Source organism: Papio anubis, chromosome 1, assembly GCF_008728515.1.
Source record: "Papio anubis isolate 15944 chromosome 1, Panubis1.0, whole genome shotgun sequence".
NCBI classification, from domain to species: Eukaryota; Metazoa; Chordata; class Mammalia; order Primates; family Cercopithecidae; genus Papio; species Papio anubis.
In genome coordinates this window covers 73,899,556-73,914,269 of record NC_044976.1, presented here as the reverse complement: position 1 = coordinate 73,914,269, position 14,714 = coordinate 73,899,556, and the positions used below count along the sequence as shown (strand labels likewise).

The window sequence follows — 14,714 nt, the reverse complement described above, 5'->3', positions numbered from 1 at the left end:
TTCGCCAGAGAAACAGAATCAGTAGGACAGACACACACCGATAGATACACACAAACACACAAACACACCCACACATATATATATACACATACCGAAAGAGATTTATAAGGCATTGGCTCTTGTGATTTTGGAGACTGAGAAATCCCCTATCTACTGTCTGCAAACTGGAGACCCAGAAGAGTGGTTGGTGGTATAGTTCCAGTCTGAATGCAAAAGACTGATGTCCCAGCTCAAAGATTCTCCCCTACTTCTCCTTTTTGTTCTATTCAGGCCTCTAAAGGATTGGATGATGCACACCCATATTAGGCAGGACAATCTACTTAACTTTGCCTACAGATTTGAATGTTAATCTCATCCAGAAACACCCTCATAGATAACACCCAGAATAATGTTTAACCAAGTATCTGGTCACTCTATGGACCAGTCAAGTTGACCCATAAAATGAGCCATCACAAATATGATTAAAATTTTTGTTAGGTAGTGGTTCTCAAAGTGTCATCCCTGGACCGGCATCACCTGGGAACTTGTTGGAAAGGCAATTCTTGAGCTTCCTCTCAGATCTACTGAGTCAGAAGAAGCTCTGAGGGTGGGGTCTGTCAATTTGTATTTTATGAGTCCCCCATTAGAATCATGCTGAAGTTTGAGAACCACTGCTTTAATAATTTGCTTATTAATTCTTAAATGTATTATATAATTTACTGAATAAATATGTATAAAGTGTTAAAAAAAAGAAGAGTATAATCTATATATTTGTATGTATTAAGCATGTGCTAATACACGAAATGCCTTCAGACAGTGTCTCATTTAATCCTCACAACAGCCCTCAGAGGGAGCATAGTCGTTTTCAGCCGTGGGTCAGTTTCCAAATACTCATGAATCTTAAATGCAATTGTCCAGGTCTTGCCTCAGACCTACCGAATCAGAAACTATTTGGTTTTTAATATGTACTGTGATTGAGAATCACTGAAGTGGGTATTCTTTTTGTGTATTTTACATATATGAAAATTGAGGCTTTGAGAGGATGCATAATTTGACTATGGTGTCTGACATAGTATAAAATTGAAAAAGTATTTCATTGATTTATTTATTCATCTAATACTTACTGGCATTGGATGATTAAGGAGTCTGTCTGACTTTATGCCCCTAATTATTCAGATAAATATTGTGGCACATGCTACTTGGGAGGCTGAGGCATGAGAATCGCTTGAACTTGCAGTGAGCCGAGATCTCACCACTGCACTCCAGCTTGGGCGACAGAGCAAAACTCAGTCTCAAAAATACTAAACAAACAAACAAAAATCCCAAAACGACCCCCCACAAAACCCCCAAAAGCAAACACAGTATTTATGGTTTGATTTTATGTTCCTAAATCCTAAAGAAAGTGTCAGTGAATCCATCTTCCAAATATAAGGACTCTAGCTTTTCTAATTAGCTAGTAGAAATACTGACAGTGTCCTAATTCATTGTTAATTCGGAATACATTTACCACTTTTACTATGTAAGGGTTTTTATGTTCTAGTGTGATACAGTACCTGGACTAGTTTGCCAGGGTAGTGACTGAAACAGATTAATTTATTCACACCAGGAAGAATACAGTTAGGATAATGCTGCACTGCTCTTGCTCTCATGAACCTTTTAATTACCTTTGCCTTATGCCCTTTCCACATAGATTAGATCACAGAAGCTCAAAAGGACAGTTTCATTGTAAAGGGAGAGAGCCACTTGGAGTGAGGTCCTTAAGCCCTTTATTTTGGATTTCTCCTCCCCAGTTAGTTGAGTGGCAATTCAGAAAGATAAATTTTCATTTAAGATACTTTATTAAAAAGCCACTTTGAATCTATAAGAACATGTGGAATGGGAGATGTCCTCTTGTCTTAGAATTTGAGACCTCAAAGCTTGGGACACTGAGTGACAATCTCCATACTTCAGAGACTGGTGCTGGATCCAATTCCATAGGAATTACTGAAAACTGGCCAGATCACCAACTGGTCTGTTATCTGCCTCTGTTCTATTCAGACCTCTTTTACAGGGAAGGGAGGCAGATGCTTCTCTCACCACCAAATCACGTGTTGGGAAGCCGCAAGAGTCCTGTGTGTGGAGGTCATGGTCATCTACAAAATGGTAGAATGTCATCTCAGTCCCTGACTGGATGTTTGCCAAATTACGAAAACCAGTGGGGTTTCCCCTTGCATCTAGCTGAGCGGAAAGTGAGTTTTCTCTTGAGAGAAACTGATATGTGACTCTCCATAATTTGAAGCAAAATGTGATAATAATAGGTCTCTGCTTCTCTTCTGGAAAAGACAAAGGATAGAAATCAAAGTAGAGCTGCCTTTGACTGCAGGGCAAGGAGGAAGGAGTCAGCAGTTTGTCAAGCTGCATGTCCATTGCACTTCCTGTAAGTCAAGTGGACCCTAAGAGGGCTGCCTACTGGGGCAAAGCTGAGATGTGGGGGTGATTCTGAGCGGTCGGCTAAAGAGCTCATTGTCTATTGAAGGAAACGTGTGGGGCATAGGAACTTGTTGAGAGTCTCTGAAGAATCTGCAAATGTACTTAATGAGATCCAATATTTGGAAGGATGCTATGATGGAGGGCATCTGATAGTCAAATGAGAATTATAAATTAGCTCCTTTTTTGATCCCTGCCATCTCCCAGGATTCAGAAATGAAAGGGCAAGGTTGAGGGTGGGATAGGGAGAGAAGAAAGGAATATAAAAAACCAGAACAGAGTCCTCCCTTGTGTCTTCTCACAGCTTCTCTTCCCCTCACACTGGAGCCATTCCTGAGCTGACAGGAGGGGACGCTCCAAATCAAGTATTAGATTAATGCTTTGAGGTAGGTAAGACTGAACTTTTTAATACTGGATGACAAAATTGTTATCATGAAAAGAAATCTGAAAGAGACACTGTCAAGGCTAGAGGAGGAGAGACCTGACAGAATGTTTGAATGCAGTGATGGGAGAAAAATGAAGCTGTTTCCTGATTGCTACCGAGTCCAGCTCATGCAATAATGAATAATGAAGAGCCCAGATTCCTTACCAGATAAATTGTAGAGAAAAGGAAATGATGGGAGAGGATTCTGTTTTCTAAATTATAAACTTAGAAAATCACTGTAGTGAAAGGCTTCATTTAAATAAGAGGCTAAATTAGAACGTTTCCTTGATACCTTCAGACTTTAAAAATCCGTACTTTTTTGGTGGGGGGATAGGGGAGGAGTGTTACTTTTTAATACATTGTGGCCAAGAATAATTTGTCAGATCTCAACAGGCAATATGGCAATACGCTTTTTTTTTTTTTTTTTTAAAACAAATCTTGCCTCAGGTTTATTTGTACAAATAGCACAGGAGGACACCAGCCCTCTGCAGACGGCAGTGCAGGGCGGGTCACACCAGTCCTTCTGTCCTTGTATTGGCAGATGGAGATCTCTACTTTGAACCCTTTGTAGTGGCCTGGGCACCTTTGGGAGCCTGAGCTGGAACTCAAGCTGGAGCTGCGGCCTGGGCCTCGGTTTGATCCTTAGCCTTGGCCATCTCTGGCCAGCACAGCCTGAGCCCTTTGTCAATGTGGGCACGAGCATGCTTCCCAAGCTTGGAGAGGGCAACGTAAGCAAGTTGATGGAGCTTGTGGCTGACACCGTTTGGGATCTCGGGCTTAAGCTCCTTGGGCTTTACGAGGGCCTTGATAGCCTCGGCATGTGCACTCATGGCCTTAGCATTGTTGGCCTGCATCTTCTTTAGCCCCTTCTTGTTGTGCTTCTTGGCAAAGCGCATGTTCCTCAGGAACTTGGGGTCCACCCCTTAAGAGATTCATATCTTTGTGATTGGAGTTTCTTGAGGCAATTTCTGTGCCATATTCGGGACCAGTTTTGTGTGGTGTGGTTCTTGGACTTGACCATGTCTGCACTGTAATCCGCGGCTCCTGAAGCCTGGAAGAGAATGCTCAGTATCCTTTTGCGTATAACTGGATGTCTTGGTCTATTTGCATTTACTATAAAGGAACACCTGAGGATGGGTAATTTTTAAATTACCACCGCAGGCTATACAAGAAGCATTGCATCAGCCTCTGTTTCTGGTGAGGGACTCAGACTGCCTCCAGTCACGGTGGAAAGAAAAGAGGAGCTGCTGTGTTCAGAAATCACAAGGTGAAATAGGAAGCAAGAGAGAGGAGAGAGGCAGGTACTAGGCTCTTTTAAAAAACAGTTTTCACAGGAACTAAGAGGGAAGATTCACTCATTTCTGTGATGACAGCACCAAGTCATTAATGAAGGATCTACAGCCATGACCCAGACACCTCCCATTAGGCCCCACCTCCAACACTGAGGATCAAATTTCAACAGGAGATTTGGGGGAACACATATTCAAACAGTACTACCTGGGATCAAATGTTATTTTAGAATACTGTACACCTTTCCCACACCATTTCATTCCATATACATTATTTTTATGCATCATCATAGAAGAGTTTTCATTATATTTCTAAAATTACATTCTCCGTTGCTGACAATGCAGCTTTAACCAACAATTGTTGGTCCTAATAGTGACATTAACTATTTGGCATTTTTATATATTTTATGCCAGTGGACCATAATGGCTTAAGGCTTTCGAGTATAAGCCGGTTCATTTAGTTACCTCCACCATTTCTTTCAACCAAGACACACAAGGAGCAATTTTAACAGACTCTATGTTCAATTTTTAGACAGTGAGCTTTGGTTTCTGGAAACAGCTTGATCATATAGTATAATATAAATGCGAGGTCCCCCTCCAGTTTCTTTTTTAAGATTTTGCCTACTAATGTGAATGGTCTTTGATTCTTTTGGTAATGAAAGGATTAAATAATTGATGTCATTATATGTTGAGTTTGGCTATTTTCATCAGCCTTCAGGGTCTGGCTTGTCTGCCTTTTAAATGGACAAAATGGAGTAACATAATTTGTGTTTAAAAATTTGATTGCCTTAAAGTATTTCTGACTTTCTGACATGTGTTTATAGCTAGGCTTTATGGTTAGTAGGTATCTGAGAAAGAAAGTATCTTTCCTCCCACAAGTACTAATTCCATCTTGTAGGTTTTGATTTTTTAAAAAAATCTCTGTGCAGTATACTAAACATATGGGCCCTCTTTTCTTTTCTTTTTCTTTTTCTTTTTTTTTTTTTTTTTGAGACAGAGTCTTGCTCTGTTGCTCAGGTTGGAGTGCAGTGGCTCAATCTCAGCTCACTGCAACTTCTGCCTCCCAGGTTCAACTGATTCTTCTGCCTCAGCCTTCTGAGTAGCTGGGACTACAGGTATGGCCACCATGTCCAGCTAATTTTTGTATTTTTAGCAGAGACAGGGTTTTGCCATGTTGGCCAGGATGGTCTTGAACTCCTTGTTTCAAGTGATCCACCCTCCTCAGCCCCTAAAGTGCTGAGATTACAGGCATGGGCCACTGCGCCGGGCCCTAACTTATTGTTCTGTTTTGTTCCTATGAATTCTTCAGAAGAACTAACTTTGGAGTGTTATGGCCCTTTCTGCTAACAAACTTGTTTATATATGGTACTTAGTTTATTTTTCTACCATGAACAGGCAGCTATGGACCTTGTGGTTGAGACAACATTAAGTAAAGACAAATATTTGCACCTGACTCTCAATCCACACATTTCAGAGCTAGTCATATGAGACGCTCACCCCGTGATAACTCATTGTTCAGAATGCTGCATCTTTTACTTCTTGGCTAAGTTTGTAAATCCTACAACTTAAAGTTTTCCTTTTTATTTTTATTTTTTGTTTATTTGTAACTAATGTTATATCTGGGAACTAGATTTGTATCTTTTGATGCTAAAAATATAATATTTTAATTATATGCTGTAGGTAGTCTTTTTTTTATTTTGAGAAGTACTTAAATAAAAGACTCTCTGCTGTTAGTATTTTATCAATAGATGCTTATGGAGTGTGAGTCCTTCCACAGAGACATGCTCACTGGATAGTTAACAATTTTCAACTAGTAAAAATATTCATGCAAAATACTATGGTTGCTCCTTACATGCTGAATTATTAAAAACATCCAAAAATTTGATCTGAGATCTTAAATGCTGACCATTTGTGTTATCTTCCTGAATTACCTTTTAAAAAAATCTCCTGGTTGGCAGGTTCAGATAGGCTGACTACTTGTGTGTGTGTGTGTGTGTGTGTAGATAGTTGAATTTTGTCTTCTTCAAATCCTCTCTTTTTGTTAAAGGAAAATCTATAGAGTCATTTCAGATTTGTTCTTCTATATATTCTGTCTTCTCTAAACCTTATTTATTGAGAAAACTTTTTTCATTATCAATTCAAAAACATTCGTAGATCTTAATATCTTTTATATGACTCCTATAAGAGCTGTAATTAGTAGGAAAGGCATCTTTTAAATGCATTGGGTTCAAGTAAAAATGCTATCCATTTAGAATTCATACTGAAGAGGAATATATTAGTGTAGGGAAGTGAATGAGAGTCCTCTTGAAATGTTTTGTTTAGGGACCTAGAACTTATTCTAAGCTTCTGACTTACATTTTATTTATTTATTTACTTATTTATTTATTGAGACAGAGTCTTGCTCTGTCCCACAGGCTAGAGTACAGTCGTGTGATCACAGCTCACTGCAGCCTTGAATTCCTCGGCTCAAGCGATCCTGCTGCATCATTCTCCCAAGTAGCTAGGACTATAGATGTTTGCCTCCATGCCCAGATAACTGACGTAAATTTATGTATTCTGGTCAAGTTCAGCTGATTAGTCAAAGGCATTTCCTTTAATTCTGTAATGCCTTCTGTAGTCATCCAAATGGCACATTTTCCAGATTATAAATAACTCTTTTTCCTGTTTAATTAATGGTCATAGTTCAGAGTTCATTTCTTGACTGGAACCTCTACTTTCAGCAATTTAAACTGTGGATTTTAATTATTTGGTTAATAATGAGCATTTAAAACTCAAAGATCCCAGCTTTTAATCCATATTACTATTATTGATTTCAATATTTATAATATATGTTCCATTTTAGTACATATGGTAGATTTTATATGCTAATATTTTCATATTTAAAATGCTGAATTTAGCAATACAGATGATTTTGTAAGTGACACATAAAAATTGTATGTATTTTCAGTGTACAGCATGATATTTTATACATATATCCATTGAAAATGATTAAATCAAGACTGATTACATATCTATCACCTCACATATTGTTTGTGGTGAAAGTATTTAAGATCTACTATATCACCAATTTTCTAGTATCAATACATTATTATTAACTGTGTTTTACTATGTTGTACAATAAAGCTCTGGAACTTGTTTATCCTGTCTAACTGAAACTTTGCACCCTTTGACCAACATCTCCCCATTTCTGCACCTGCCCCCACAGCCCCGGGCAACCACCATTCTATGCTCCGTTTCTGCAAGTTTGACTGTTTTAGATTCCACATATAAATGAGGTTGGGCTGGGCGCGGTGGCTCAAGCCTGTAATCCCAGCACTTTGGGAGGCCGAGACGGGCGGATCACAAGGTCAGGAGATCGAGACCAACCTGGCTAACACGGTGAAACCCTGTCTCTACTAAAAAATACAAAAAATTAGCCGGGCGTGGTGGCAGGCGCCTGTAGTCCCAGTCACTTAGGAGGCTGAGGCAGGAGAATGGCGTAAACCCGGGAGGCAGAGGTTGCAGTGAGCTGAGATCCGGCCATTGCACTCCAGCCCGGGCGACAGAGCAAGACTCCGTCTCAAAAAATAAAAAATAAAAAAAAAATAAAATAAAATAAATGAGGTTACAGTATTTGTCTTTCTATGCTGGGCTTATTTCACTTAGCACACTCTATTTTAGGTTTATTAGGATTTCCTTCTTTTTATAAGACTGAATAGTATTTATTGTATTTTATGTCTATTTGTCTATATATCTATCTGTCTATCTATCTATCATTTATCTCCATCAATCATCTGTTTGTCTATCTTTGGAATTTAAGAAAGTAGAGAGAATAACAAGAGAAAAATATTGGTGTGTTAGATGTTTTTCTGTGCTATTTCAGTTACTAATCACAGAGCTTGAGTGAAATTATTCTAACTATTTATTTAAACTCATTTAGCTTGAAACTTTTAAGAAATCATAAAAAATGAATACAGAACTATATATAAACTACATATCACTAATTTTTATAATTCTTACTCAAAATTTACTTGGGAAAAATATAGAAACTATATTTATGAACTGTTTAAGGAGTATAAAATATTTATTTAAAAGCTATTAAAAACTGGTTTTTAGCAGATCATCTTTAGAGAATGTCTTTGGAGCTTTATAGTCATGAGTTTTTAATGTTAGATTAATTTCATATGAAAGACAAAAGTGAAACATTAAGAAACAAACTGTTTTGAAGCTAATGCAATTTATAATCACAGTATATATTGGAAAGACTTAAAAACTAGGAGAAATTACATAAATGAATATCCCGAGTAAACAATAGCTAACATTTATTGTACACTTAGTATGTGTCACACATTTTTAGGTGTTTTGTACTTATTAACTTGTTGAACTCAGTAATGTCCCAGAGTAGGTACACAATAGGATCAGGGGAATATACAATGAAGAATCAAACAGAGAAGTAGCTCTGCTCTCAGAGAATTTATATTTTAAGGGGAGAAGACACAATTAAAATTAGTAAAGAAAACATGTAGTGTGTTATATGGTGGTGAGTTTTATGGGGAGAAATAAAGGCATAAACAGAAGAAAAGGAGTATGATGTGTGAATGTGGTGGTCTTTCATTTTAAGAAGTTATTCAGGGAAGGGCTCACTGAGACTGTGATATTTGAGCAAAGACCTGAAATCAGTGGTAAAGACATCTGGATGTCTGAAAGATGAAAGGCCCAGAAAGAGGGAAAAAGTGCAAAGGCTCCGAGGCAGGAGCATGCTTTACATGTTTGTTTCAGAAGCAGAGATACTCATGACCAGGAGGAGAGCAACCAGAGATGAGGTCAGAAAGTTAATAGAGGGCCAGATTTTGTAGACTTGGGCTTTTATTCTGAGAAATATGCAAAGTTAATGAATGGTTTAAGAAGAGACATTTTAACAGGATTCCTCTAACTACTATGTTGAGAATAGACTGGGGGCAAGAGTTAGAAGAGGAGGTCAAGTATGATGCTGTTGAAATAGCCCAAGCAGGGATTATGGTACTTGGATCAGAATAGGGGTGGAGTGTGGTGAGAAGTTGTTGAATTCTGGTTATATTTCGAAGATAGAGCCAACAGGATATGGCGTCTGAAAGAGAAGAGTCGGTGAGATGCAAGGCTTTGCCCTGAATCATGGGAAAAGCATTGGGAAGACAGTGGAAGAAACAGGTTCACGAAAGGAAGATCAAGAATTCAGTTTTGGACATTTTGGATTTGAGATGCCCATTAGACATCCAAGAAGAGGTAAATCTTCACTACACCTCTGTGAAGTAGTTGCCAGTATTGTCCTGATTGTGCAAACAAAGTAACATTTAGAAAAGTTGACTTCTCTTTATTCATCAGCAAGTAACAGAGGCAGCATTCAAGCCTGGGCAGCCTGACATCACAGCCCCTGCTTCTAAGCACCATGAGATCTGCATCTAAGGATTTCAGAAATGAGTACAGTCGTGTTGATTCATATAAACTTATAATATGGAAAACTCTACCATCCATCAGATCTAGGGCTTGTGATAGCTTAGATTAAAATGGCTCTTCTTAAAGGAGCATTTAGGTGGGGTGTGGTGGCTCATGCCTGTAATCTCAGCAGTTTGGGAGGCCAAGGCGGGTGGATCACAAGGTCAGGAGATCGAGACCATCCTGGCTAACACGGTGAAACCCCATCTCTACTAAAAAAATACAAAAAAATTAGCTGGGTGTGGTGGCGGGCGCCTGTAGTCCCAGCTACTTGGGAGACTGAGGCAAGAGAATGGTGTGAACCCTGGAGGCGGAGCTTGCAGTGAGCCAAGATTGTGCCATTGCACTCCAGCCTGGGAGATAGAGTGAGACTCCCTCTCAAAAAGAAAAAAAGAAAAAAAAAAAAGGAACATTTATCAAACCTTAAGTATTTTGGTTTCTCTCTCTCTCTCTCTGTTTTTATCTCCATCTCCAACTCCATCTCCATCTTCATCTCTCTATTCTCTATCTCATCTCTATTTCTTTTATAAAAATATTTTTATTTTACTATAAAAGACATCCCATCCATCTCTATTTCTCTCTCTCTCTCCCCTCGCCGCCCCCACCTTTACTCTAGAGAACTGTTTTCCACATCTGTCTAGCTAGGGTGGCAGTTTTCTGTACTACATAGCTCTTAATAGCTTGTGAGAACAGTTCTCATTTTGGCTACTCCATTTCTGGAGCTGTTTGTATTTATGAGTCTTAGTCACAAGCTCTCCAACATTTTAGCTTTCAAAAAGTTCTTGCCATTCCTGGTTACTTTCTGAATGTTAGTTGAACCAACATTCTACTTTCCTAGGAGTCTATAGTTAATGGCATTGTTCAGGCTTAGTGTATCCTACATTTCCATTTTGTCCAATGTGGTTATGGTAAACTCACCACACAGCAGCTGTTTAGGTGTTCTTTTGTCAATTAATCTAGCCACAAAAGGCCAGCTCAGATTTTTTGGGTTGCATTGTGCACTATAGAACTCAGCAAAACAAACTATTACAATAGAAATATATACCCTGTGTATTAAGTAGGATAGCGTTGGTGTGGACTACTCTAAATAACTTGTCCAAACAATTGTGGAGTTAAAAAATAACAATTTTTATAGAATTATGCATTATCTGGGCTAAATTTCCTACCAGCTCCTAGGAAATATGTTATATCTTGGCATGACAGCCTTAGAAATATGTATTTGTAAATGAATGGCTGACATGCTATTAACTATTGAGCAATACATTCACCAAATCAATAAAAATGTAGTGCATAGTCAATAATATGATTCATTTGTCACTAGGTGGTTGGTCCCATCAGAATAAGTACATTATAAAATGCTAAATTTTTTCCCTTCTACATTGTACACCGTATTACCCCATGATTAAACTAAAGTGTTAAAGTCTGAAATCATTATATTCATACTTACAAATAATGATACATGTGTCTGGAAGCATTTGGTGAAACAATATAATCAGCTGAGGGAATTTAATATTAGGCTGTATCGAAAGTATGTGTGACAGAGTTAAGAAGCTTGATTATCTATTAAAAATGTGGAGCATGTAGAAATTAAGTCATTTTAGGGAAAGAAAATGATTTTTGGGTTTTCTGTTTGACTAAACTTTAGTAAGCATTTTGATATGCTATACGTTTCCTCTAGAAAATAGGAGTGATAGTACCCCTCTTCACTGGACTATGATTTCCAGAGTTGCCCTAAGGCTTCTCTCATTCTTTATTGTCCTTGTTTATTTTCTCAGTAGAATGTGTACTGCTGTTATTCCCTTACGGACCCAGCTGACCTGGCCAGCTCTTTCGTGTTTTACTCCTGTTAGTTCTTAAGCGTGTTGCATACAAATGTCCATAAATGGATACTCAGTCTTCCTCCTTATGTACCTTTTATTGTTGAAATAATTTTCTTATATTACTTAGATTCCCACAATATGGTCTTAATACTTCTATTGACTGGACCAAGGAGAAGACAGAATCACATATAAGAGAGATGTATTTGGTAAGGTAGAAATAGTACCTGGGTGATATTGTAGAGGGCAGGCCTTGGTCTACAGGGTGCTCATAGGAGCGGAGCTCCAAAAGAGGTGGGTCACTGAGGGCTACTTGCTCCACAGTTTTGCCTAAGAGCCAGATCTGCTTCTGCTTTTATATCATTAGGCAGTTTGCTTTATCAGCACTGCTGGCTTATAGTTAAGTATCAGAAATATTTATTATTGTCAATATTTTATCAAAATGTATCTGTTTAAAACTGCATGAATTTTAGGTGACACATAACATCCCAAATTTAGTGACAGATAATGATTTGCTATTAGGTCATTCTTGCTTAAGTCAGGTACACCAAAGCCAAATGGCACTGTTTAGATCATTTACTAAATAATACCAGTGTGGACTTTGTGTGTAGGCTTTCTTAAAACTATATTACTGCAATGCAGTCTACTTGAAACAGCTTTTGAAAATGCAACTCAGAAAATGAGTGAAGGCTTATTTCTTAATAGGATAAGCCACAGGGGGAACATTATATTTTTGTCCTCTAGTTCCACAATTTGCTTCCAGGTGCAATTCAAGGTGTTGACTTTGATGCATTTTGCTTTCTTCACTTAAAAAAAAAAAACTTTTTCCAAATGCTACCTCATGAAGGTTATTCAGCTGAGACTACGAGAAGTTGAGACTTCCGCTGACGGTCTTGAGATTTGCCATATTTGCTGATGCATTGAGTGCGTCAGTGCATGGGGTGCATAATTATCTTTACCATAAATATATTCGGGTAGAAGATGCAAGTGCTATTTCTGAACCTCAGTATGGCCAAAACACTGTACGTGTTTCTCAAAACAACAAAAACTCCCATAGGAGAAGGAAAAAATATCTTTTTTTCTGGCTCTCTTATTTGAGTTGTACGCCATATTAAAGAAAATATTCTTGTGACAATTTACCTGACACTTACTGGAGTAGCTTCTATTTTTTTCATAAAATAAATCGACCTAGTTTGTGGCAATAGAGCTTATTTGGGGTTGGGTTATGCCCCCTGTGTATAATCATTGTCACTTTTAGTAGTCAGGACAATACCCAGCAACAGTTAAACACATTCATTTTGTATTACTTGTGAGGAAGACACTCTAAGGAATATTTTCATTTTTCTGTGCATTGATAAACATGCAATTTTATTTAAATAACAAATTTATGTTGTTAAAAATGTCAAACAATATGGAAGAATTTATAATAAAAAACCACAGTCCTTAGCCACACCCTTCCCTACCCCCAGAGGTGACCAACGTTTAACTGTTTTTGTTTTGATTCTTCCAGTAGTTATATCTATATTTCTTTTTTCTTTTCTTTTCTTTTTTTTTTTTTTCTTTTTTTAGATGGAGTCTCCATCTGTCACCCACTCGGGAGTTCAGTGGCGCAATGTTTGCTCACTGCAACCTCTGCCTCCCAGGTTCAAACGATTCTCCTGCCCCAGACTCCTGAGTAGCTGACATTGTTATATCTATATTTCTAATCAATATATATCATTATTTCTTGCTTTAGCAGCTTTATATACTATTTCCTTTTTTTTTTTTTTTTTTTTGAGATGAAGTCTTGCTCTGTCACTCAGGCTGGAGTGCGGTGGTGCAATCTCAGCTCACTGCTACCTCCGCCTCCCAGGTTTAAGCAATCCCCTGCCTCAGCCTCCCTAGTAGGGACTACAGGCGCATGCCACCACGCCCAGTTAATTTTTGTATTATTAGTAGAGATGGAGTTTTGCCAAGTTGGCCAGGCTTGTCTCAAACTCCTGATCTCAGACGATCTGCCTGCTTTGGCCTCCCAAAGTGCTGGGATTACATGGGTGAGCCACTGCGCCTGGCTGTATTTTCTTCTTGATATGCTAGGTTAAGACTGAATTTATTTATATTACTCTTTACTTCCCCGTTCCTCTTTTTCTACATATGATCATATCAGTAGTCTGTTTCCCTACAGGTTAACTTTGGTACTTCAAAAATATAATCAAATCTGTATTTCTTATTTCATTGACAATGGACAGTACCTCTGAACTCTCCACTTTGTAAGACAAACACATTATAACTCCCAGTTTTTCTTCCACTTCTTTTTACCTTGGTACTTCTCAATCTTCTAAGCTAATAAACAATATTCCCTCTAAAATGACCAGATAAATATAATATGTCTGCAGAGCTAGGCACAGTGTGTTAGTAATGTATTTCCTTCTCTGTGGGTCTATGGAAGTTACACTTCTTTCTCAATAGGTTTTATATAGGACTTCTCTGCCACTCAGGGGAGAATATTCTAGCTTCAAATCCCAATGAATTATCTGTTTAAACACTTCACTATTAGACTTTATCATATTCTTACCCTTTTCATAGTTCTCAATCCATTCAGTTCCTTTTTCCCTCTGATGACCTGCCTCCTAGAATGCTGTATCCACTGGATCCAGTCTGCTCTGATTACTCTCTGGGGTCATTCCAAAGCTGTCATTGTGAGACTTACTTTCAATGTTCCCTGGACATCACCCTGTTTCTTGGATCTTATGTTTTCTTTATGGCTTACATCCTTAAGTTAACTTCCTAAGGAAGGGTACACAGGAGATAAAGTGAGTGAGATCTTGCAAACCACAAAGATCTTTATTCTACTTTCATACTTAATTGATCAAATCATTTGGCTGGACATATATTTCTTGGTTGAAGTTTTTTTTTTTTTTTTTCAGAACTTTGAAAGCATAAATTCACGTCTTCTAGCACTTAGTGCTATGCATTAATAAATTGAGATACTATTTCAGAGAAATTGCTCTACCAATAATAAGTAGTCTATATTCTATTTTTCTCCTTCATTGAATATTGGTGTGGAATAAAGTTAATTCAGAAAACAACAATCTCAGGGATTGAAAAGCTTAAATAATCTCATAACTGGCCTTTGTTCCCCTTCCCAGTGTTATTAAATCATATTTAGAATGATTCTAGCATATTAGTTGCTTTTTCAGACCCTAAATCTTAAGCATTTGCTTTATTTTATACATTCATTAAAGGCCATCTCTCACTGTCTCCTCCGTTAGTGACTCGTAGAAGTGGTATCACACACTTCTAGTTATC

General features: G+C 38.0%; 1 protein-coding gene and 1 pseudogene across 4 annotated transcripts in view; one reads left to right on the top strand and one right to left on the bottom strand.

Annotated features, from left to right (window-relative positions):
- The window catches only part of SLC44A5 (solute carrier family 44 member 5), a 399,642-nt gene that overhangs the window by 30,027 nt on the left and 354,901 nt on the right, over positions 1-14,714 (top strand). Inside the window, exon 1 of one of the 4 annotated variants that reach the window (XM_017962592.3) lies at positions 7,910-9,399. The exons of the other annotated variants lie outside the window; for them this stretch is intronic. The gene's annotated coding sequence lies outside the window, so the exon portion shown is untranslated. Of the gene's footprint in view, positions 1-7,909; positions 9,400-14,714 lie in introns of those variants that run through there. 4 annotated transcript variants of the gene reach the window in all.
- On the bottom strand, positions 3,421-3,890 carry LOC116276443 (annotated as a pseudogene).